The 24,554-nt window shown below is 37.5% G+C and overlaps 1 long non-coding RNA gene across 4 annotated transcripts in view; it reads left to right on the top strand.

The window, feature by feature from the left end:
* LOC113607992 (uncharacterized) overlaps positions 1-24,554 on the top strand; it is a 665,100-nt gene that overhangs the window by 350,721 nt on the left and 289,825 nt on the right. For all 4 annotated transcript variants that reach the window (XR_003428175.1, XR_003428172.1, XR_003428171.1 and 1 more), the window contains one exon: positions 21,941-22,025. This is a non-coding gene — a long non-coding RNA (uncharacterized LOC113607992). The remainder of the gene's footprint in view (positions 1-21,940; positions 22,026-24,554) is intronic.

Raw genomic sequence — 24,554 nt, 5'->3', positions numbered from 1 at the left:
GGTTTATTTTAGTATATGACATGGCAAAATGTTCTAATTTCATTGTTTTATATGTAACTGTGCAGTTTTCCCAGCACCACTTGTTGAAGAGATGATATTTTCTCCATTGTATATTCTTGCCCTTTCTGTCGTAGATTAATTTACCATAAGTGTATGGGTTTATTTCTGGGCTCTCTATTCTGTTCCATTGACCTATGTGTCTGTTTCTTGTGCCAGTAACATGCTGTTTTGATTACTGTAGCTTTGTAGTATAGTCGGTAGTCAAGGAGCATAATATCTTCAGCTTTGTTCTTTTTGCTCAACATTGCTTTGGCAATTTAGGGTCTTTTGTGATTCCATATGAATTTTTGGATTATTTGCTCTAGTTGTGTGAAAAATGTCATTGGTATTTTGACAGGGATTGCATTAAATTGGTAGATTACTTTGGGTAGTATGGACATTTTAACAATATTAATTCTTCTGATCAGAGAGCAGGGGATATCTTTCTACTTTTTGTATCATGTTCAGTTTCCTTCATCAAAGTTTTATAGTTTTCAGCATGTAGATTTTTCACTGCCTTGGTTGAGTTTATTCCTAGGTATTTTATTCTTTTTGGTGCAATTTCAAATGGGATTGTTTTCTTGCTTTCTCTTTCAGATAGTTCATTGTTAGTATATAGAAAAGCAACAGATTCCTCTATTTAATCCTGTATCATGCAACTTCACTGAATTTATTTATTAGTTTTAGAAGTTTCTTGGCAGAGACTTTAGGATTTTCTATGTATAGAATCATGTCATCTGCAAATAGTTGCAGATTTACTTCTCCCCTTCCAATTTGGATGCCTTTTATTTCTTTTTCATGCCTGGTTGCTGTGATGAGGACTTCCAATACTATGTATAAAAGAAGTGGTCAGAATGGGTATCCATGTCTTTTTCCTGAATTTAGAGGAAAAGCTTTTAGCTTTTCGCCATCAAGTGTGAAGTTTGTCATAGATGGCCTCTATTATGTTGAGATGTGTTCCCTACCTACCCACTTTGATGAGAATTTTTATTATGAATGGATGTTGAAAAAGCTTTTATTGTATTTATTGAAATGATCATGTGATTTTTACCCTTCCTTTTGTTAATGTGGCATATAACATTGATTGATTTGAGAATATTGAACTATACTTGTATCCCTGGAATAAATACCTCTTTATCATGGTGTCTGATCCTTTTTATATAGTGTTGGATTCTGTTTGCTAATATTTTGCTGATTATTTTTGCATCTATATTTATCAAACTTATTGACTTGTAATTTTGTTTTTTTTGTAGTGTCTTTGTCTGGTTTTGTTGTCAGGGTAATAATGGCTTCATAGAGTGCCTTGGGAGTATTCTGTTTTCTTCAATTTTTTGGAGTACTTTGAGGAGAATAGATAGTAGTTCTTCTTTATATGTTTGGTAGAGTTTGTCTGTGAAGCCATCAGTCATGGAGTTTTGTTTGCTGGGAGATTTTTAAATTACAAATTCAATTTCACTACTTGTGATCAGTCTGTTCAAACTGTCTGTTTCTTCCTGATTTGATTGGCAGATTGTATGTTTCTAGAAATTGTCCATTTCTTCTACATTGTCAAATTTGTTAGCATGTAACTGTTTGTATCATTCTCCTATGATTCTTTTGTGTCTCTGTGGTATTGATTGTTACTTCTCGTCTTTCATTTCTTATTTTGTTATTTGGTCCTCTCTCTTCCTGTTGAGACTGGATAAGGATTTATCCATTTTGTTTATCTTTTCAAAAAATAAGCATTTGGATTCATTGATTTTACTATTACTTTTTTGGTGTTTGTTTCTTCCTCTCTGATCTTTATTACTTCCTTCCTTCTGCTTACTTTGGGCTTTTTATTATTGTTGTTGTTCTTCTTTTTCTAATTCCTTTAGATGGTTGTTTAGGTTAGGTTGTTTGATATTTTTCTTGTTTCTTGAGGTAGGCCTGTATCACTGTATATTTCCCTCTTAGAACTGCTTTTCCTACATCCCATAGATTTTGGAATGTTGTGTTTCCATTTTCATTTGTTTCAAGGTACCTTCTGATTTCTGCTTTGATTTCTTCATTGACCTATTGGTTTTTTAGTAGCATATTGTTTAGTCTCCAAGTTTTGCCCTTTTCTCATTTGTCTTTCTGTAATTGATTTCTAGTTTCATACTGTTGTGGTTGGAAAAAATGATTGATATAATTTCTATTCTCTTAAATTGTTGAGACTTGTTTTGTGACCCCACGTGTGATCTATGCTAAGAACTTTGCATGTACACTTGAAAAGAATGTACGTTCTGCTCTTTTTAGATTGTTGTCCTATAGATATCTGTGAAGTCTATCTGGTGTATTGTTTCATTTAAGACCACTGTTACCTTATTAATTTTCTGTCTGAATGATCTTCCTGTTGATGTAAGAGGGGTGTTATTGATGTATTGATATATTGGGTACATATATGTTTTGAGTGTAATATCCTCTTTCTATACTGATCCCTTCTTTGTCTTTGTTGTACGTTATAGCCTTTGTTTTAAAGTCTGTTTTGTCTGATATGAGTATTGCTACTCCTGTTTTCCTGATGTTTCCATTTGCATAAAATACCTTTTTCCATCCCTTTGCTTTCAGTCTGTGTGTGTCTTTAGCTCTGAAGTGAGCCTCCTGTAGGCAGCATACAGATGGATCTTGTTTTTTAATCCATATTTCCCTGAAATAACTTTTCTAAATCATGCCAAGCCAGTCTCCTTTGTCCTTTTTTTTTTTTTGTAAAGCAGTTATCTCCTTAAAGCTCCTCCTCTCTGATCTGCAGTGCCCCCTTTATTCCACATGTTTTCGTTTTTTCTCAGTCTTTGGAACAATGGGCACTGTCATGGGTGCTTCGGCCAAGGATGCTATTATGGCCACATGTCTGGACTCCTTCTGGGCACTATGTAATATCCTGTATATGCCTTAAAGTTTTTCTAACATTAGTGAATGAGGTTATTGAAATAAAAAATTTATATCAAATGTTATGGTGGATATGTATTTTCTCAATTAAACGATGTTAATCATATAGGTACTATCATGGAAAAAAGGGGCCAGCCAAATCCTTTGACAAATAGAAGAGATCTTTACATTGAAAGATTGAGGCCACTGCTTTTAACATCACCACAAGCACCTTTTACCCAGTGTAGAATGAATCATTCTCTTCTGCACCAGCATAGAAACAGCTTCACACTAGAATTCAGATTTATCATTAATTATAGCACTGAAGGATGTGTGGATAAAGGAATGAACTTCAAAACTCTGTGATATCTCATGAGAGAGAATCACATGTGTTAGGTCCCAGGGATTACCAAAGTGAATGCATGCTGACAACTCATGATTTTGAACATTTTTTTAATTGATTGGTGAAAGAGACAATAGTATTACTACCTATTGGACCACTTTTTATTTAGCTTTGGGAATTTGGGGCTAGCTACTTAATCTCTTTCAGCCTCAGTTTCCTAACCTGTCATCTGAGCTAGTCTTATTGAGTGTGAAGAGGACAAAGTGAGATTACGTATGTTAAAGTCCCATCCGAGGGCTCTATACACAATAGATATAATAAACGTAACTCCCCTGTCCCTTTGTTTCCTGTAATAATTGCAGTCATGAGTTGGTGACTGCACCACTGAAGTAATTCCAGGAGAAATGCTAACTCCTTCATTCCAAAAGTTGAGAGTTATCACTTGGGCTATTTGAGTTCTTGGACAGGCAGTTTACCTGAAAGGAGTGTGTTTTCTTATTGGGTCTTACGAGAATGTCCAGAAACAAATTAAAGTCTGTGTTGGCTCATTAACAAGAAAGATCTGACTTTATCTAAACACGTCCTTAACAATTCTAGTAATTGAAAATGGATCACTTTTTTTGTTTGGTGAATAAACATACATATTTGAAACTACACAAGCATCTCAGTTTCAGCGACAAAATAATTGCCTAAATGTGAGGCCAATGGGAAGATGGGGTGGGGTGGAGGCATTTCCTAATTTGAATCCATCAAACTCCAGGACAGGTTATATACTTACGGCCTTCTTTTCGGTGAGACAAAACTGGTCTGTTTATTTGGTTTATTTAAGTAATTAGTTGTAAAATTAGGTTGGGATTTTTTAAGCCTATGGTAGTTATTCTTTATGGGTCTGGGCCATGAAAAAAAATATTTCTTTAAGTTTTTTATTGGAGAATTGCTTTCTTCAGGTGAGCTCTGGCAAACACCATTAAAATGTATAAATCTAGAATGCTAGGAAGTATAGAAAAGGGGAGGAAATTACCTCAGTTTGGCAGGAGGCACAACGTTACGTTCTTTAATAAAATGCATCCTCTGTCCTGACTAGCCCGATGCAGCTCAGTTGAGCGTTTCATTGTGTTCTGTCACTTAGCCCCGCCAGCCAGAGAAGGCAGCTGACACAGCGTGCCTGAGGTTACAAAGAGCCCATGTGTCCCCACTCCGGTTTTCACATTCCTCAGAGGGTTTGAGGGGAGAGCTGCTTTGTTATTTTTCTCAAGTCCTGTCACAAATGGTCTTTGACAGGCTCCCAGAAGGTCTGAGCAAGAACTGTTGGAGCTGGTTGGCGCCAGAAGTGCCACATGCCCATGAGGGTGGGGGCAGGGTGGCAGAAAGCGATTCTGTCTGAAGGCACCCAGTGACTGTGGCAAAGAAAATCACTTTTCAGGGGACAAGCAAACGTCCAGGATTGGAATGGAAGGGAAGTGCTGACAGGGAGGAGGACAAGGCTTGGAAGAGTACAATCACAGGTCACAGAAGCCTCTTGACACCGCAGCTTCTAGCCAAGGGCTACAGTGGTTTCCACAACATTCCAGCCAGTCAAGGGGCCAATTTTTGTAATGAGAGAACATTTTGCTAAGTGTGCTTCCACGCATTTCCTCTAAAATTCCAAAAGAGCTTTTTATCTAATAGGTACAATGATAAGTAAAGTCACCCCTATTTCAGTATCCCACTTGGTACGTACAGCAGATCTTTCTTATCATTGACTCCAGTGATGATAGTCATGCGCCTGTGCATTTATGCATATTATGACCAGTGCAATTCATGTAATTTTTGATTAAGAATTGAGTTGTTAAATAGTTTCTTAAACATATTCCATAATTATTAGACTGTTTTTCATGCTTTCTTTTTTAATATATAAGTAACCTACATATTTCTTGTACTCCCTGTTTCAATCCTAGAAGATTATTAAGAGAAGCCAAATCTATACCAGCCTCTGATAAAGTGATTCAGGCAGCATATACTCACTGGATCTCTTCATGTCAGCCTCCATACTTGCCAGTCTGTTCTCATCTCAGTGTCATTGGCACATGGCAAGAACATCTGAAGGTCACATGCACCCATCCAGGCTCTGGCACACTTCAGAGAAACACAGGCAGTTCTTTTCCTTACCAGTGAATGTATGTTACTTCTATGAGTCTCTTCACAGAGGTAACAATCTCAAGAAAGTAAAATATGTACTTGTTTATTATTATTGAGGATTTCATGGTCATAAGAGAGATATACAAAGAAGGAGTTGTCTTGAGCGTCTCTAATGAGAGTCCCTGCAAATTTGACAAAAGGAAATGATATTTGACAGTGAAGGTGATTAATGGAGCAGTGAAACAGAGGCCAGTAAAATCCATTTCTTCTCTTTTCTCAGGAGAATTAGTAATGAGGCCAGTGACTTTCTCCAGTTCCTCAGTGAAATTTTACCCAACCATGGACTTCTCTCTTAGTCAAAACAAAATAGAACACAGCTATTCAAATTCTTGTTACAAATGCTCCATTAGGTCTTATGAGGGATCCAGAGAAGGATAATACACCACCCACCATGTAACACCAGAGTCATGAGAGCAGCACTAATGTATGAACAAACTGACCTCCTTTCACTCATTTTGAAAATCTGCTTTATAACAGTGAAATTCGATACTGTTAATTCGATAAGGTGAAGCCTGCATCAGCCTGCAGGATGAGATCCCTGCATCCATCTGAATCCGTATGAATGTATTATGGAAGAGATGGTAGTTGGAATGGGTAGCCTTAAAACGTGGGTGGCATTTGAGAGTTAGAGCTGATTAGGAGGGAATCATAGAAATGAGAACAGTATAAACCAAGAAGCTATGGTGGGTAAAGCAGGAGTTTAGAATTGAGCTCTGCCTTCAAATCCTGCTTCTGTCACTTAGCATCTGTGCAAACTCTAGCAAGTCATCTGGCCACTTTGAGCCCTAGCCTGCAAAGAGGATAATAATGGGGTTGTTTGTCTGAGGAAGGGAGATAACTTGTATGATGCTCATACTTGACCTATACCACACCTAGTCCCTTCTCATAGCACTCGTGTGAGGTATACCTCCTTCCCACCTCTCTGACCCCATCTCCTACACTAAGCTCCTCTCCCTGTGATTCAGCCTCCCTCTTTCCCCTGTCCCTCAAGTCACCTTCTCATCCCACCTTGGGACGTTTGCATTCTTTTCTGACTGGGATACACTTCCCTACATCTTCCGGTTTCTTGCTTCCTTATTTCAAATAAGCTTCTGTTTAAACTTGATCTCTTCAGAGAGGCCTTGACTGATGCTTTGTTGAAAACACCCCACAGCCATCACCCCTACCACTGCTCTTTATCCCCTCTCCCACTTAAATTGTATTTATAGCACTTACTACTATCTGAAATTTCATCCTGTATTTGTTTTCTCATTGTCTGTCTTCTCTCCATAGAATACAGGTATTTGTCACTCTTGTTCAGCACTGTATCCCCAAGCCCCTAGAGTAGTGTCTGATCTTGGGTACTCGGTAAGTATTTACTTAATGTTATTATTATTAACGAATGAATAAAATGGTGTAATTGTAAAAGAATTTTGAAAAAAGCAATACAATATAAAATTTACTAAGCATTTGCTAAGTACTAAGTGGAGAGAGATTCTAAACCAATGTGAAAAATAGTTTGCCCTAGATGGGTAAAGAAAACAAAAGCGTAAGAAATCATCATATGCTGTTTCTGTCTTGTTTTCTGATTGGAAGTTAATTAGTGGAACATTCTAGACCGTAACTACAGGAGGAGTGCAGAGAAGGCATAAAACAGGCAGAGGAGACTGGGAAAGCTTCAGCAAGGAAAGGATGGGAAGGCACTGGATGAGGGTCCCCAGGCTGGCGATCAAGCTGTCTAGAGCACTGCTAGAGGTCCTCGTGCCAGATCTCATTGAAGCCACACGTGCCACATCTCTGCTGACTGCCTGGTGATGGCACATCCGTGGGTGAGAGGATAGATGTGAGCCTTTCATGCGTTCTGTTTTCCTCATGTCTCCAGCTGGGATCTTTGGGAGTGTGTGTGTGTGTATGTGTGTGTGTTTCTTTTCCTTGGCTCCCAAGTCACATCAGTCCGCTCCTGGTACTTGGCAACCCAGCACGCTTCCTCCCACTAACGACAAGCCAGTCTGCAAAACAGAACAACATCTTTGAGATGGGGTGTTTATCTGGGCAGCGCACAGCCTCTGCAGCCCACAGGGGCCCCTCCTTCAAAGGCGTTGCTGAATGGGGCTCACCTGATGAAAGCCCGAACTGTGTATGCCCGACTTGATTTACGGGTAAGGGCCAGCTCATTAGGCGCACTGGCCTAAGGAAGCCAGTCGGCTGTGGGAACAAATGTTTGTGTAGCTCTGTGGTGCCCACAGGGCTGTTTGCAGCTTGGGGCTGGAGCACAAAGCGGGCAGTGATAAGGGGCTCTGGAATCCATTCCTGGCTCAGAGAGCGCTAACTGCCCAGGAGATTGATATCTAGGGTGCAAAGGCTAAAAAAATTAGATTAATTTAGCTCAGCTGTACTCGCTGAAGGATTGGGTTGCAGCTGGTGCTGAAACGTTAGCGATCAGACCTCAGAAATCAAGGGGCAAGTCTCAAGTTGGAAGGAAGGGAATAAGATGGATTGCCTCTCAGCACGCCAGCTCCCCAGGAAAAGGATAGCCTACAAAGGCAGCCCGGCATTACAGATAATCCCATGGAACACCAGTGAGAAAGTAAGTTGTGTGTTCCTTGGGATGTGGCGTTGGAAATTGGGAACACTGTCTTCTAACCCTGGGAGAGTCACAGGGACAAACTGCTTTAAAAACAGTCTCAATTTGATCTCTTCCTCCAGAAAATAAAACTGAACAATAACAAATATTTTGAGGTAAACTGAAAAACAAGTAGAATCTCTGAGCTCTAGTATTTTGTTATAAAATATTATTTCCAATATCTCTGATTTTATAATGATTGTTTCTGTGGCCCTGACTCTTTGTCTTCCAAGTTTTTCTCCTTAGAAATTATCTTCACCTCTAAGTTTGCCTACAAAGTTTCTTCACCCTTGCAGTTGGTTCCTAGGTGGAAAGTCTAATAGACTTCAAATTCCACGTTAAGTACAAGAAATAAAACATTTTTTTCCCACCATAAAGCCATTGCTCTGGGCTACTTTTTAAGGGAACAACTCTTGAGTATACTCTTTAGTAAATTGTCAACTCCTTTCACCTCATTTGGTAAGGTTCCTTTTAAAAGTTACCATTTATTGAATACCTGCTATGTGCCAGGCACTATGCAAATGCTTTATGTGAGAATGATTATCCCAATTAATATATGTTAAGAGTAAAAAATTATGCCACTTCCTTTCTCCCAAGGGTATAGGTTTAGATGATAAATTTTGTGCTCGCCCTACATATAATTAACTCAGAGATTAGAGTATGCCTGTGTCATTAACTCAGTGTTCAACCAGCATTGAAAGAGTGACCCCTGTTAAGGTCCAGCCTATGACATTGACCGTGGAAAATGGAAGGAGCAAAATTTCGATGAATGCAGGCCCTCTCCTCTGAATGTCCATTCAGATCGTGAATGGTGTTTTGGGAATAGATTGAGGCTGACACAAAAGAGATCATGAGTTTTAAAAACAGAGAATGGTAAAAAGTGTACCTCAAAAAAGACAGGGTCTTTTGGGGAATGCCCTGTTGTGTAGTGGAATAAAGACTTACCTGGAAACTACAAGACTGGATCCCAGTCCTAGCTCATTCATGGACTAGTCCTATGATCCAAGGCAAATCACTTCTTCCTTAATGTTCCCCGTTTGTAAAACATAGACATCAAATGAGATTACATACAGAAAATTTCACTGAAAATTATGAAGCCTTAAACCCATGAAGAAATTATTTTCCCTAGTTCTACATCTCAGAAAGATTGTGACATTTTCAAAATCACACATCTACTGAGTAGAGAAGGAGAGAAGCGGCACTCATGTCTCCCAAGCACCAACTCAGTGTCTCCTCTGTCACATACTCCACGTCCCTGCATAACTGGTAACAGTCCAGATCCTTAATGGAACTCAAAGTGTAATCAAGGAAGAGCCACAAACCACTGTTTAAACAGAGCTACAAAATCAAACATTTATAGACGGCAAAATTAACATTCTTGGCTCAAGTTCAGTGGCAAGCAAAAGGGTGCACAACCAGAACTGCTTTGACATAGAAGTTCATGGGATGATGGTCCAGGGATAATAGGAGGTACATTATCTCTCAGAGAACAGGAATCTCATTTAAGTGGCCCTAGTTTCAACCAGCGCAGAAATATAAGAAGGAAGACTTCTGCCCAAAGGCCACCAGTGGTAGCAAAAAAGAAGCCTTTATTAACCTTTAAGCAAGCTGCACCAGTAGAGTTGTAGTGCAGAAACCAGAGTTTAGAACGGGAATTGTAAACCTGAATGCCTGCAAGAATGGGAAATTGCATAAGCGAACTAAATAGGCTGGGGGCAAGAGACATCAAAGAGTGTTGAACTGTGGTGAATTAGAAAGAATATGCATGTCAGTACTCAGCTTTCGCTAATTGCAGTCATGTCAGAATGGATGACCAGTGTGTTTGATCTAACAATTTTTCAAGAAAATACAGAAATTGGGGTTCTTATGTGAATCCTCCACTTTTTTTTTTAATGCTTACAAGAAATTAAAACCCTTTTCAGGCCAAACAAAACATGGTCTCTGAGCATCATTTTGTGACCATTGTTCTTGAAGAAGGAGAGGAAATAGAAGAGCATTAGAATTAAAAGAGCAAGAAATACAGCATGGATTACCAAGGTTTGGAGTTGGGTGAGGAAGGAATGAGGATAGAAAGTTCCAGGAGGAGTAACAGCCAAACCCAGGTTGATTTTCCCACAGGCATCCATGTCCAACTGTGACAATGAAGAAGCTACTTTAATGACTCACTTTTTTTTAATGACTTTAATGACTCACTTTTTTTTTTTTTCCGTATGCGGGCCTCTCACTGTTGCGGCCTCTCCCGTTGCGGAGCACAGGCTCCGGACGCGCAGGCTCAGCGGCCATGGCTCACGGGCCCAGCTGCTCCGCGGCGTGTGGGATCCTCCCAGACCGGGGCACGAACCCGTGTCCCCTGCATCGGCAGGCGGACTCTCAACCACTGCGCCACCACGGAAGCCCTAATGACTCACGTTTGCAATTAAGAAATCTGGCCGGTGAGCCAAGCCAGTCAGAAAAGCCAAGAGTTGGCATTGGGTATGGCAGTAGGATAAAAAATATTGTTTTTTACTTCTCAGCATGGCCATGCATGTTTCTGTTTAAGTAAATCTCACTGAATGAATGGAGGAAAATGGAGCCCACCAAAGACTAACCTGTCACTGACCAAACTTAAATATGCTATTATTACTTGGTTAAATCACTTAAAAAACAAAACCAATATTCATTACTCTAATTTTATGACCAATGTTATGCTTTCATTGTTTGCAGCTGAGCCAAGTAGTATACTATAATTACGTTTTCTTTCTGCTAATTTTTCTCCTCTGCAGTAATTAGCTGCCTCGATTTTAGTAGTTTTGTTTTTATGGCCCTATTACTAATTTATTCCCAAACTTCTGTTAGAACTTTAAAACTCTTCTTATATGGCATAGTGACTCTGGGTCTGCTGGGCAGCTGTTATCCTAGGAGTTCACTGGGGGAAATCAACCTGGGTTTGGCTATGCTACTCCTCCTGGAACTTTCCATCCTCATTCCTTCCCCACCCAACTCCAAACCTTGGAGATTGGGAGTTCCTTTTGCTTTTCGCCTACATTGGACCTCTTAGGTTGCATGTCTATCTCTTTTACCTTAACTCTTATAATAGTGGAGTAGAACTTCTTCCTGAGAAAAGGTATAGATAGGGTGGTCAGTATTTTAGATTTTTTATATTGGAAATGTATTCATTTTCTTATATTTGACTAACAGTTTGTCTAGGTATAGAAATCATTTCCCTTCAAATTTTGAAGGTATTACTTTAGTTTCTTTTAGCTCCTGGTGCTGCTTTGAGAATTCTGTGCCATTCTGATACTGACCTATTTATTTGATGTGCTTTATTTCTCTGGGTGCAAATACATATTATTTTTATGCCAGTGTTCTAAAATTTCTAACTTCTAATTCATAAAGTCTGACCCACATCATAAAGTTTGGTTCAGTTTTGAAGATTGGAAAAAATAGCAAGTCAGATTGTCACTTATTTCACTATGGATTACAAAAAAAAAAAGGGTTGGTTAGAAAACAGAGAATCTCATGTTAGCATAACTGTGTCATCAGTCTGGTGGGTCTTTTTTTTTTCCTAATTTATTATTCTGAACACTTACTGGGCCCTTTTAATCTATGGACTTTTCTCCTTCAGTTCTAGGACACTGTATTTTATTATTCATTTGATAATTCCTCACCTCTGTTTTCTCTTTATGAAACTCCTTTTAGTCAGATGGCACATCACATTCTTATAATGCTCTAATTTTTAAATTATTTCCCTCTTATTTTCTACTCTTTTCAAAAAATTCTAGTTTCTGGATTTCCTTAACTTTATCTTCTAAATCTTCTATTGAATTCTTCATTTCTACTATTAATTCTTCATTTCTAATAGTTCATTATTCTCTGAATTAAATATATTATGTATTATATATATTATACATACACACATACCCATATTTAAGATATGTATATAAGGTATGATATACATTATATAGTAATATTGATTATATAATACAGATATTATCAATTATATTAAATATATAAGATTAATATCTAATATAATTACATTATATATTATTATAAAATAACATGTAACTATATTGTATAATATATAATTTAGAAGGGTAGATAGATGATAGCTACAGAGATTGATTATGCCAAATATTAATGTGTATACCTGCAGCTCAGTGCTTATCTATGGACCCTCCTCCATCAGAGAGTATGATCTTTTGGTCCACTTATTCCATTTCATGTATTTTCAGCAAGGAGCCATTTTTGGTGGGTCCAGTCAGAAGAGAGAAAGGATAGACTTATTCACTGAATTTGCTTTTCCTTACATCTGGGGTATTAGAATTCTATTGGTTTTTTTCACTCGCCAGCACTGCTTCTAGGAATAAGGGCAGAGCTTCACTCTGCTATAATGCTCTGCTCCTCATGAGAATTTTCTGTTTCTTTCCTTAGCCACCAGTGTTTTCATTGTGAAAGTAGATTACATGAAAACTTCAAATTTTGGACACTTTGTTTTGCTTTGTTTTTTTGATTTGGTTTTAGGGTATTAAGGTTAGAAGTTTCCATCAGAAAACTTGAATCCACTACCTTAATACAGCTTCCAGGTGCAAGTGCAACTAATTATCTTCTAATTTACCATTTTTGCAAGATTTAAAAATATATTAAAATAGAGTTGTTATGAATAAAGAATAGTTGGTAATTTTATTTGAGTTGTTCCTTTCATTTTATCACTTTAAGCATAGGAAAAGCTTATGCATTAGACTTCATGGAGAAGATCTAAGATCTGTACTTCAATATTAATAATTAGTGTGAGGTAATGTAGCAAACATTTTTAATGGTTTGAATCTATGCATATATATTATGTATAAAATGTACACAAAAATAAGTGAAATCTTCAGTCTGTCTTGTTTTTAATAAAAAAGACATAAAATCTTTAAAGGCTAGACACATGTTTTCTTCCTAAGCTGGACTATATCATTCCTGTCTAGTGGTTCATGTACTGTGGAGCTCTATTTTGGATTAAACTGCCCAATAACTAAAAAAAAAGTGTTTAGTCGGAAATTGTAACTCCACATAAAGAAGAATAAGAAAGTTTTAAATTGCTTGTAACGGGCAGACTAAATGGAATCTTTAAAAAATGCTGCACCTTTAGAAGTGACCAGAAGTTCTCTCTGAATAACTTCACTGACTTCTGGTGTTTACATTGGCTTTTAAATGCTGGCGTCCATTCTTTCAAAATGATGAGGACAAATAGGATGAGAAATATTATAGTCAGAAGGTAATTTTATTAATTAGAGTTCTTGCTTATCTAGACTGTATCAAGAAGTCTTTTGTCCTAAGATGGTGTTTTCAAAATTACAAAACAAATAAGAGCTTTAAAAATACCTTTTAGTTTTTCAGAAGGTTTCGTAGAACATAGAGTCACAGGGTTGGAATCGTAGATAGCTAAATTACCAATCCAGTGCTTAAATTCCTTAGTGCCAACTAATTGGAGATAATTTTCCAAATTCTTGGTAAAATTTATGTTTTCCAGAAAACACATACTTGTAGGCATTCACAGAAAATATGTGTAAATATATATTACCTTGAGTACATATCCTTCTAGAATGATTTTGTTTTTCTGTGTTTTATGATTCATAGTGGTGGCTTGATTTAAATATATGAATGTCAGGGCTGCCCCTTCTCTGATTTTGGGGCTCCAGCCTGCATTGCCGAGAGTCTGCTGTGTTTCTTGCTGATAGTGGTACACAAAGAAACAAAAATAAAAGATCACTTTGTAAACATCCAGGTGAACTTCTTCAAATCATTTCTAACTGGCTTTCCGGAAGAAATCATATTGAATTAATTTAGATTTATAGCTGCTACTTTAAAATATTTCTCTGGTAGTAGGTGAGCAACACTTTCTAAAACCAACAGGTAGAAACAAAAAGAATTGTTTTTTGAGAGAAGAGAAAAAAGTCCACTGAGCAAGTACTGCTCTATCCCTAAGAGAATGGACTCACTACTCTGATGGCCTCACAATTAAGCATCTTCAAAGGAATAAGAAGTCTGAGGAAATTTACTATATATATGGTACATTTTAATATGCATTGGTGCATTATGGCTTTAATCTACTATGGAGTATTTTCTTTGTGCAGAGTTTATGGTACTCTCCTACACAACAAGGAGAACAATTCAGAAAGTTTTTCAGAATCAATGTTAAGTGTGATTTTTATTATAATCCATGCTGAGGTAGATATAATTTCTGTAAGACTATGTTTTCTAAGTTAAAACACATATAAAAGGGACACAAATATTTGATTCAAATTATTATACATAAATTCCCTTTGCTGATAATATTCAGAAATGCATCTAATAAATAAAGTGAAATCAAATGTATTTTACAGTATTGTGCAATTACGGTGCTGTCAGGTAAAAAAAAAATAGCTTGTGATTTAACTTAAAAGAATAGTTTTTTTAATCTGTAAATGTTACCAAATTTATTTTGCTTCATTTTTAATTGAAATATAGTTCACTTACAATATTATGTTACTTTCAGGTATGTACCAGAATGATTTGACATTTACATACATTATGAAATGATCACCATGATCAGTCAAGTAACCATCTGTCCCCATACAAAGTTCTTACAATATTATTGACCATATTTCTTATGTTTTATATTATATTGCTGTGCCTTATTCATTATATAACTGGAGGTTTTTACCTCATAATCACCTTCACCTATTTCCCCCACCATCTACCTGCCTCTCTTCTGGTAACCACCCATTTGTTCTCTGTATCTATGAGTCTGTTTTCATTTTGTTCTGTTTGTTTGTTTTGTTTTTTTGGATTCCACATATAAGTGAGATCGTATGGTATTTGTCTTTCTCTAACTTAATACATTTAGCATAATGCCCTCTAGATCCATCTATGTTGTCACAAATGGCAAGATTTCCTTTTTAATGGTTGAGTAATATTCCGTTGTGTTATATATGTGTGTGTGTGTGTGTGTGTGTGTTTATACATACACACACCACACCTTTATTCATTCATCTATCGATGGACACTTAGGTTTTCTCCATATCTTGGTTGTTGTAAATAATGCTGCAATGAACATTGGAGTGCATATAACTTTCTGAATTAGTGTTTTATTTTCTTTGAGTAAATACCAGAAGTGAAAGTGCTGAATCATATGGCAGTTCTATTTTTAACTTTTTGAGGAAACTCCATACTGTTTTCCATAGTGGCTGCCCCAATTTACAATCCCACCAACAGTGTACAAGGGTTCCCTTTTCTCCACATCCTCACCAACACTTATGATTTTGTTGTCTTTTTGATGATAGTCATTTTGACAAGTGTGAGGTGGTATCTCATTGTGGTTTTGATTTGCATTACCCTGATGATTAGTGATTTTGAGTGTCTTTTCATGAGTCTGTTGGTCATCTGTATGTCTTATTTGGAAAAGTAACTATTCAGCCCCTCTGCCCATTTTTTAATTGGGTTGTTTATTTTTTTAAGTTGAGTTATATGAGTTCTTTGTATATTTTGGATATTAAACTCTTATTAAACATATCATTTGCAGATATCTTCTCCCATTCAGTTGGCACTCTTTTTGTTTTAGTGATGGTTTCCTTTGCTGTGCAAGAGCATTTTAGTTTGATGTAGTCCCATTTGTTTATTTTTGCTTTTGTCTCCCTTGCTTGAGGAGACATATCCAAAAAAATACTGCTAAGACTGATGTCAAACAGTGAGCTGCCTATATTTTCTTCTAGGAGTTTTATGGATTCAGCACTTACATTTAAGTCTTTAATCCAGTTTGAGTTTATTTTTGTATATCGTATGAGAAAGTAGTCCAGTTTGATTCTTTTGCATATTACTGTCCAGTTTTCCCAATAACACTTTTCCCTGCATAGTCTTGCCTCCTTTATCATAGATTAATTGACCATATAAAGCATGGGATTATTTCTGGGATCTCTATTTGCTTCCATTGATCTGTATGTCTGTTTTTGTGCCAGTACCATACTGTTTTGATTATTGTAGCTTTGTAGTATAGTTTGAAATCAGGGCGTTTGATACCTCCAGCTTTGTTTTCTTTCTCACGATTGTTCTGGCTATTCAGGGTCTTTGTGTTTTCATATAAATTTTAGAATTATTCTAGTTTTGTGAGAAAGAAATGCCATTGGTATTTTGACAAGGATTTCGTTGAATCTGTAGATTGCCTTGAGGGAGTATGGTCATTTTAACAATATTAATTCTTCCAATCCGTGAACACAGTACATCTTTCCATTTGTTTTTGTTGTCTTGAATTTCTTTCATCAATGCTTAAAGTTTGCCAAGGATCAGTCTTTTACCTCCTTGGTTAGATTTATTACTAGGTGTTTTATTCATTTTGATGCAAATGTAACTGAGATTGTTTTCTTAACTTCTCTTTCTGATAGTTTGTTGCTAGTGTATAGAAATGCAACAGATTTTTGTACAACAGTTTTATATCCTGCAACCTTACTGAATTCACTGATGAGCTCTCATAGTTTTTTGGTGGCATCTTTAGGATTTTCTCTATGTAGCACCACATCATCTATAAACAATGACTGTTTTACTTCTTTCTAATTTGTATTCCTTTTACTTCTTTTTCTGTCTGATTGCTGTGGCTAGAACTTCCAATACTATGTTGAATATAAGTGGTGAGAGTGGGCATGCTTGTCTTGTTCTGATCTTAGAGGAAATGCTTTCAGCTTTTCACTGTTGAGTATGACCTTGGCTGTGGGTTTGTCATATATGACCTTTATTATGTTGAAGTATGCTCCCTTTGTACATTGAAGTATGCTCCCTCTATATCCACTTTGTTGAGAATTTTTATCATAAATTGATATTGAATTTTGGCAAAAGCTTTTTCTGCATCTATTGAGATGATCATATGATTATCTTTATTCAGTTTGTTATTGTGATATATCACATTGATTGATTTGCAGCTATTGAACCATACTTATATCCCTGGAATAAATCCCACTTGATTATGGTGCATGATGCTTTTAACATATTGTTCAATTTAGTTTGCTAATACTTTGCTGAGCATTTTTGCATCTATGTTCATCAGTGATATTAATCTATAATTTTCTGTTTTTGTGCTGTCTTTGTCTGGTTTTGGAATCAGTGATGCTAGCCTCAGAGGATGAGTTCAAAAGTGTTCCTTCCTCTTCACTTTTTTGGAATCATTTGAGAAGGATAGATGTTAACTATTTTAAATGTGGTAGAATTCTCCTGTGAAGCCATATCGTCCTGGACTTTTGTTTTTGGGGAGTTTTCTTTTTTTTTTTTTAATAATGGATTTAATTTCATTACTGGTAACCAGCCTGTTCATATTTTCTGTTTCTTCCTGATTTAATATTGGGAGAGTATATGTTTCTTGGAATTTACCCATTTCTTCTAGGTTGTCCATGTTATTGGTGTATAATTGTTCATAGTAATATTTTATGATCCTTTGTATTTCTGTAGTGTCGGTTGTAACTTCTCTTTCATTTCAGATTTTAATAATTTGGGACCTCTCTCTTTCTTCTTTATGAGTCTGACTAAAGGTTATCAAATTCTGTTTATCTTTTCAAAGAACCAGTTCTTAGTTTCATTGATCTTTTCTATTGCTTTTTAGTCTCTACTTCACTTATTTATGCTTTGATCTTTATTAACGTTTTTCCTTCTACTAACTTTCAGTTTTGTTGTTTTTCTAGTTCCTTTAGATGTAAGATTAGTTTGTTTATTTGAGATTTTTCTTGTTTCCTGAGGTAGGCTTGTATCACTCTAAACTTCCCTCTTAGAGCTGCTTTTGCTGTGTATCATGGATTATGGAATGTTGTGTTTCCATTCGTTTGATTCCAAGTATATTTTTAGTTTCCTCTTTGACTTCTTTGGTGACTTGGTTAATAACATGGTTTAGCCTCCACATGTTTGTATTTTATGCATCTTTTTGGTAGTTGATCTCTAATCTCATAGCATGGTGGTCAGAAAAGATGATTGATATGATTTTAATCTTCTTAAATTTACAGAGACTAGTTTTGTGGCCCAGCATGTGATCTATCCTGGAGAATGTCCCATGTGCACTTAAAATTTGTGTTCTGCTGCTTTTGGATTGAATGTTCTATAGATATATATTAAGTCTATCTGGTCTAATGTATCATTTAAGGCCGGTGTTTCCTCTTTGATTTTCTGTCTGGAAGATCTGTCCATTGATGTACGGGGAGTGTTAAAAGTCCCCTACTATTACTGTGTTACTTTCAATTTCTTCCTTTATGTCTATTAATATTTGCTTTATGTATTTAGGTGCTCCTATGTTGGGTGCATATCATATGTATTTACAATTGTTATATATTCTTGTTGGATTGGTCTCTTTATCATTATGTAATGTTCTTCTTTGTCTCGTTACGGTTTTGTTTTAAAGTCTATTTTGTCTGATATATTTATCGCTATCGCAGCTTTCTTTTTGTTTCCATTTGTATGGAATACCTTTTTCCATCCCCTCACTTTCAGTCTATGTGTCTCTTTAGGTCTGAAATAAGTCTCTTGTAGGCAGCATATATATGGGTTTTTTAAATTTTTATCCAGTCAGCCACCCTATGTCTTTTGATAGGAGCATTTAGTCCTTTTACATTTAAAGTAATAATTGATAGGTATGTACTTACTGCCATTTTGTTAATTGTTTTCTTGATGTTTTTGTAGGGTTTTTTTTGTTCTTTTCTTCTTTTGCTCTCTTTTCCTGTGATTTGATGACTATTTTTAGTGTTATTCTTGGATTCTTTCTCATTTTTGTGTATGTATCTTTTATAGGTTTTCAGTTTATAGTTATTAGGAAGTTCACATATAACAACATATATATGTATTTGTATATATATATGATTATTTTAAATTGATGATCTCTTAAGCACAAATACATCCTAACAACCCTGCATCTTTACTCTCCCCACTCCCTGATGCTTACTGTTTTTACATCATATTTTATATCTTTTTGCTTTTTGTATCCCTTAACTACTTATCATGGATATGAATTACTTTATTACTTCCGTCTTTTGATCTTCCTACCAGCTTTATAAGTGATTGATACTTTACTGTATGTTTGTCTTTACAAATGAGATTTTTTCCTTTCATAATTTTCTGTATTTGTAGTTGTGGTCTTTAATTTTCCACTTAGAGAAGTCCCTTTAACATTTCTTGAATGCTGGCTTAGTGGTGCTGATGTCTTTTAGATTTTGCTTGTCTGTAAAACTCTTTATCTCTCCTTCAAACCTGAATGATATGTTTGCTTTGTAGAGTATTCTTGGTTATATGATTTTTTTCTTACATCACGTTGAATATATTGTACGACTCCCTTCTGGCCTGTTAGTTTCACCTGAAAGTCAATTGAGAATCTTATGGAAGTTCTCTTGTATGTAACTAGTTGCTTTCCTCTTGCTGCTTTTTAGTATTCTCTCTTTATCTTTCATTTTTACTATTTTAATTATAATGTATCTTGTGGACCTCTTTGAGTTCATCTCTTTTGGCACTCTGTGCTTCCTGGACCTGGATGTCTGTTTCCTTTCCCAGGTTAGGGAAGTTTTCAGCTATTATTTCTTAAAATAAATTATCTGCTTTTTTTTCTCTCTCATCACTTTCTGGGACCCCTATAATGTGAATGTTAGCACACTTGATGTTGATCCAGGGGTCTCTTAAACTATTTTCATTTTTTTGATTATTTTTTTCTGTTCAGCTTGGGTGATTTTCACTACTCTGTCTTCCAGATCACTGATCCATTCCTCTGTATCATCTAGTCTACTGTTGATTCTTTCTAGTGTATTTTTTGGTTTCTCACTCTCTGATAAAATTCTCAGTGTTCATTCTCCCAAGTTTGTGGAACATCTTTATGATTATTACCTTAAACTCATTTTTTTAAATTAATTAATTTATCTTTGGCTGCATTGGGTCTTTGTTGCTACGCATGGGCTTTCTCTAGTTGCAGTGAGCAGGGGCTACTCTTTGTTGCGGTGTGCTGGCTTCTCATTGTAGTGGCCTCTCTTATTGCGGAGCACGGGCTCTAGGTGCATGGGCCTCAGTAGCCGTGGCATGTGGGCTCAGTAGTTGTGGCTCGAGGGCTCCAGAGTGCAGGCTCAGTAGTTGTGTGCACGGCTTTGTTGCTCCACATCACATGGGATCATCCCAGACCAGGGCTCGAACCTGTGTCCCCTGCACTGGCAGGCAGATTCTTAACCACTGCACCACCAGGGAAGCCCTACCTTAAACTCTTTATCAAGTAGATTGCTTATCTCTACTTTGTTTAGTTCTTTTTCTGAGGTTTTGTCTTGTTCCATCATTTGGAACATATTCCTCTGTCTCTTGGTTTTGCCTAACTCTCTGTGGTTTTTTTCTATGTATTAGGTATGTTGGTTATGTTTCCCGAGCTTGAGGAAGTGGCCTTATGTAGGAGATGTCTTATATGACCCAACAACATGCTCCCCTCTGGTCACCAGACCTGTATGCTTTAGGTGTGCCTCCTATGTGGGATGCATGGGCCTTTCTAGGGTGGTGGGCCAACTACTGCAGGTACACTGGTTGACAGGGCTGGCTTCTGGCCCATTTGGCTGCCAAGCCCTGCCTTGTGCAATGGCTGCTGGCCCACTGGTGGGTGAGGCTAGGTCTGGCATGGCTGGCTGTGCAGCCTGGGAGGTCCCAGAACTGGTGCTGGCCCACTGGTAGGTGAGGCTGGGTCCCAGGGCAGCTGGCTGCCTGGCCAGGGGGTCCCAGGACTGGTGCTGGCCCACTGGTGGGTGGGCATGCTTCCAGTGCTAATAGGCTAGAGAGAGGGCTCTAAAATGGTGCTTGCCAGCACCAGTGTCCTTTGATAGGACAACTCCCTAAACTGGCTGCCAACAGTACCTGTGTCCTCACGGGGCATCCCAGTTGCCTCCTGCCTCTATGGGAGGTTCTCCAATATCAGCCAATGGGTCTGATCCAGGCTGCTTTCAAAGTACTGCCTCTGCACTGGGATTTGGAGCGTGTGAGATTTTGTTCCTGTCCTTTAAGAGTGGAGTCTCTGTTTCCTACAGCCCTCCAGCTCTCCTGTACACAAGCCCCACTGGCCTTCAAAATCAGACATTCTGGAAGCTCTGTGCAGAGCTCCTGAGCTGGGGAGCCCGATGTGGACCTCAGACTCCTAGCTCTATGGGGAGAACCTCTGCAACTGTGATTATCCTCCCATTTGTGGGTCACATACTGAGGGGTATGGGCCCTGACTATACTGTGTCTCTGCCCCTCCTATCCATCTCGTTGTGGTTCCTTCTTTTATCTTTAGTTGTGGAAAATCTTTTCTGCTAGTGTTCAGGTCATTCTCCTATAGTTGCTCTATTAATAGTTGTGATTTTGCTGTGCCTGTTGGAGGAGATAAGCTCAGGGGCTTCCTGCTCCACTACCTTGGCCACACCTCAGGGCAGCTTTAAGGTAATTCATTAAAAGTGTATTGTTACACACTTCTCTTTCTCTGTCTCTTTGTTTAACTCCTTCTATGAAATTTAAGTTGTTTTACTAAGTTATAGGTAGATCTTTCCTTTTCAATTGACCATTGCTATTATTGTCTCTTCACAGATACAATATTTCATTGGGAGATGGGAACAAGTATAACAATCATGTGACTAGTTAGTTCTTTTTTGAAGAGGGTATGAATACCTAGAGTTAAATTTGATTTGGTTAATAATACTTCTTCTCTCTCTGATGAATAGATATTTCTGTCATTCTTAATTTTTTTATCTATTAGTTAGGTCTTTTCAGTGATAACTTGTATACCCTTGTGACTTATAATGTTTTACCTTCACCTAGGTAATATGTAAGACTTATAAAATTGTTGGTATTTTTCTGATCTACTGATACAAGTGCTGCAAATGCAGTTTCTCTGATATAAAACTGTCAAGGAAGCACCTGTACACCTCTGATTCATGAATTTATGCTTTGTGTCACAGGATGCCAAAAGCCCACCGGACCAAAATAATATTAAAGACATCCAAGGAGAACATCTCTGAATGGGCGGCAAGATTGCTCAGACAGGTACACTGTCCTGTTTCTCTTGTTTCTGTCCTGCACCTCATCATGAGGTATGCATGGACTGTTTAGCTGGTTGAAGAGGATTATGAATGGCAGTGGGAGGAGGCATTAACTTCTGTTTACGTGAATACTGACTCGTAGGCATCATGACTTCATTACTACCTGTGTCTTCCCAGCATAGCCCTATAAATAGCCAGTGAGCCATGGTGACTCCCATCATTCCTAGGAAGCTTGGTGATGTGTTAGGAGCAAGCTTAGTGTCCAGTTGACCCATACAGGGAAGTATACAAGTCTGGGTAGGGCTGGGTTCAGAGGAGAGTGTCATAACCTGGGAGTCAATATTAGGCTTGAGAACAGAGCATTGCTGGGCCAGAAATTCATGCTTAAAGATTAGGAAAGGAATTCAGGAGTCAGGGAACCTAGCAGCCTCCAGGTACATTGCCAAGAAGATGGAATCTGACAGCAGAGAAGAGTGCAAACTTCCTACAGAAGGTACCTTCTTTTTCACTCTCGTGATAATTTCCATTCCCACATTCATGAGATGAAAGTTGTTAAGATGCTTGAACAAGGATTGTGAAATGACAATGACAGGATGTTTCCTTTTTTGTTTTTAATATTACAAAAAATATTTGTTTTTAATATCAGCGTTAAAAATGTGCTCTCTTGAACAAGATTTAAAACATGTATAATCCTTCCTTATGGACTGGGCATAGTAAAAGGGGAGTAACTCTGGCCTAAATGAATGAATATTAAGTTGCAGATGCTTTGTATTGTACACCCAGAGCCAAATGAATGACAACATGATAGTGTGATTGTAACCCCAGAGGTTTATTCCACACTGTTTTTTTTCCCCAAAGTGTCATAGTAACTTGGGTCGCATGATAAGAATTTGATTTCTGGTCTTCCCACCTAACAATCTTGCTGTATAACAAATCAAAACTGAATCTCAAGCTGATGCCCTTGCCCTGCCACCCTCTGAGTTTACTTAGTAACTAGAATGGGTTTGTTCTGATCCAGCCACAGCAAACACCCTAGGCAAATATCAGGCTGTCAGTATGCCCCTACCCGTTGCCTTGGTGGTTCATCTCTCCTCTTCTGAAACCTTCTTCAGGCACCTTTGTGCTGTCCCTGGCCCACACAGGTCTTCCTACCACCAGGTCACACTCAAGGCAACAGCTTTTAACTTTGACTGTTAAGACTTCCTTCTCCCATCAGATTTTATTTGTCTGGTTTTTACTCCCTTTGGGGTGTTCTTCAAAGAAAAGTAATGGAGAAGAGTGAAGCTCCATGAATGAACTAAATATATGACTTTGGACTCATTTACATAACTTTCTAAACTGCTAAGCAAAAAGGCTATATTTAAGTCCAATACAAACACCTTGTCCTAACATGCTCCAGCCCCCATTGCAGGAGGAGATGATTGTTATGCTGTGTTTAAAGGCTGAAAGTAAAGGAAGGAAAACTTAAGCCACGTAAATTGAAAATAAATATTATTTTTCTCTAAGGCTCACCAGTGTAAAAAATCTTTCAAGGAACAGACTTTGTTATTAGTTCTCAATATGCCAAAAAGCCAGCAATGGTAGCCCCTACTTTACACCTACCCTAAAAGAAATAAGTGGATGCTTTTTCTCATATTGTAAACTCAGCATTATTTAGAATCTCTTCTAAACTTCCAGCATTGTATGGTTCAAAAATATTTGTTTCCAGCTCAAAAATAAGTAGATTTGGTTTTGAAAATATTTTTGGCAGTTTTGTTTAAATAAAAGTTTTAGAAATCTTAATTCAATAATTCAAATCCTTTATGGTGTTTTCCTAAAAATACATCTCAATACCTAAAAGGTATCTTAAAATGACTGGAATGGTGACTGTGGCCATTAGCAGCACACAAGTGTCAAAACACCATATACAGCTGGCTTTGGCTTTCCTGAGTGAGCCCAGAAAATGTAGAGGAAGAAAATATCTGAATAAAAGGGCATAAGTCACCTACAGTTGACGTAGTTCTTGACTCTTTTCAAAGTATTTGGGAGAAGAGAATAGACAAACCAGAAGTAGACTGACAATGGAATACTTTACATGGAAGGGATGTTGTTTCTCTCTCTTTATTTAGTGAGCCTTTCTTCCTTACTGTCGTTTAGTTTTTCTTAGCAGTTAAAGTTGGGTACTAGCTTTCCAGTGTAATCACTTTGACTGTCAAGTGAGGGAAGTAACCTTAGCTAGCCATTTCTCCAAATGTACCTTAGTGATTTGATAAACATTTCTAGAAAAAGTACTGTAGGAAGATTGTTCCCTAACACAAACCTGCCCAGCTTGCATGCTTAGGACTATCTATAGCATTCATCATGGTGTTCTCCACCTCACTGTCTGTTAGCACCTTGGGAGACAGAGGTCGAAATGTTTCCTGAGGGAGGTTTGTCCCCTCGAATCACTGGAAATCTATGAATTCCCTCCTTTCCAGACATACTACTAAATCCCTCCATATATACCGCTTGTTCTTTTTCCTTTCAACTGATTTTAAAAAGTCAAGAATAGTTA

The sequence above is a fragment of the Aethalodelphis obliquidens genome, unplaced genomic scaffold, assembly GCF_003676395.1.
Source record: "Aethalodelphis obliquidens isolate GAN/ISIS:26980383/991018 unplaced genomic scaffold, ASM367639v1 scaffold51, whole genome shotgun sequence".
NCBI classification, from domain to species: domain Eukaryota; kingdom Metazoa; phylum Chordata; class Mammalia; order Artiodactyla; family Delphinidae; genus Aethalodelphis; species Aethalodelphis obliquidens.
This window is presented reverse-complemented; position numbering and strand designations above follow the sequence as displayed.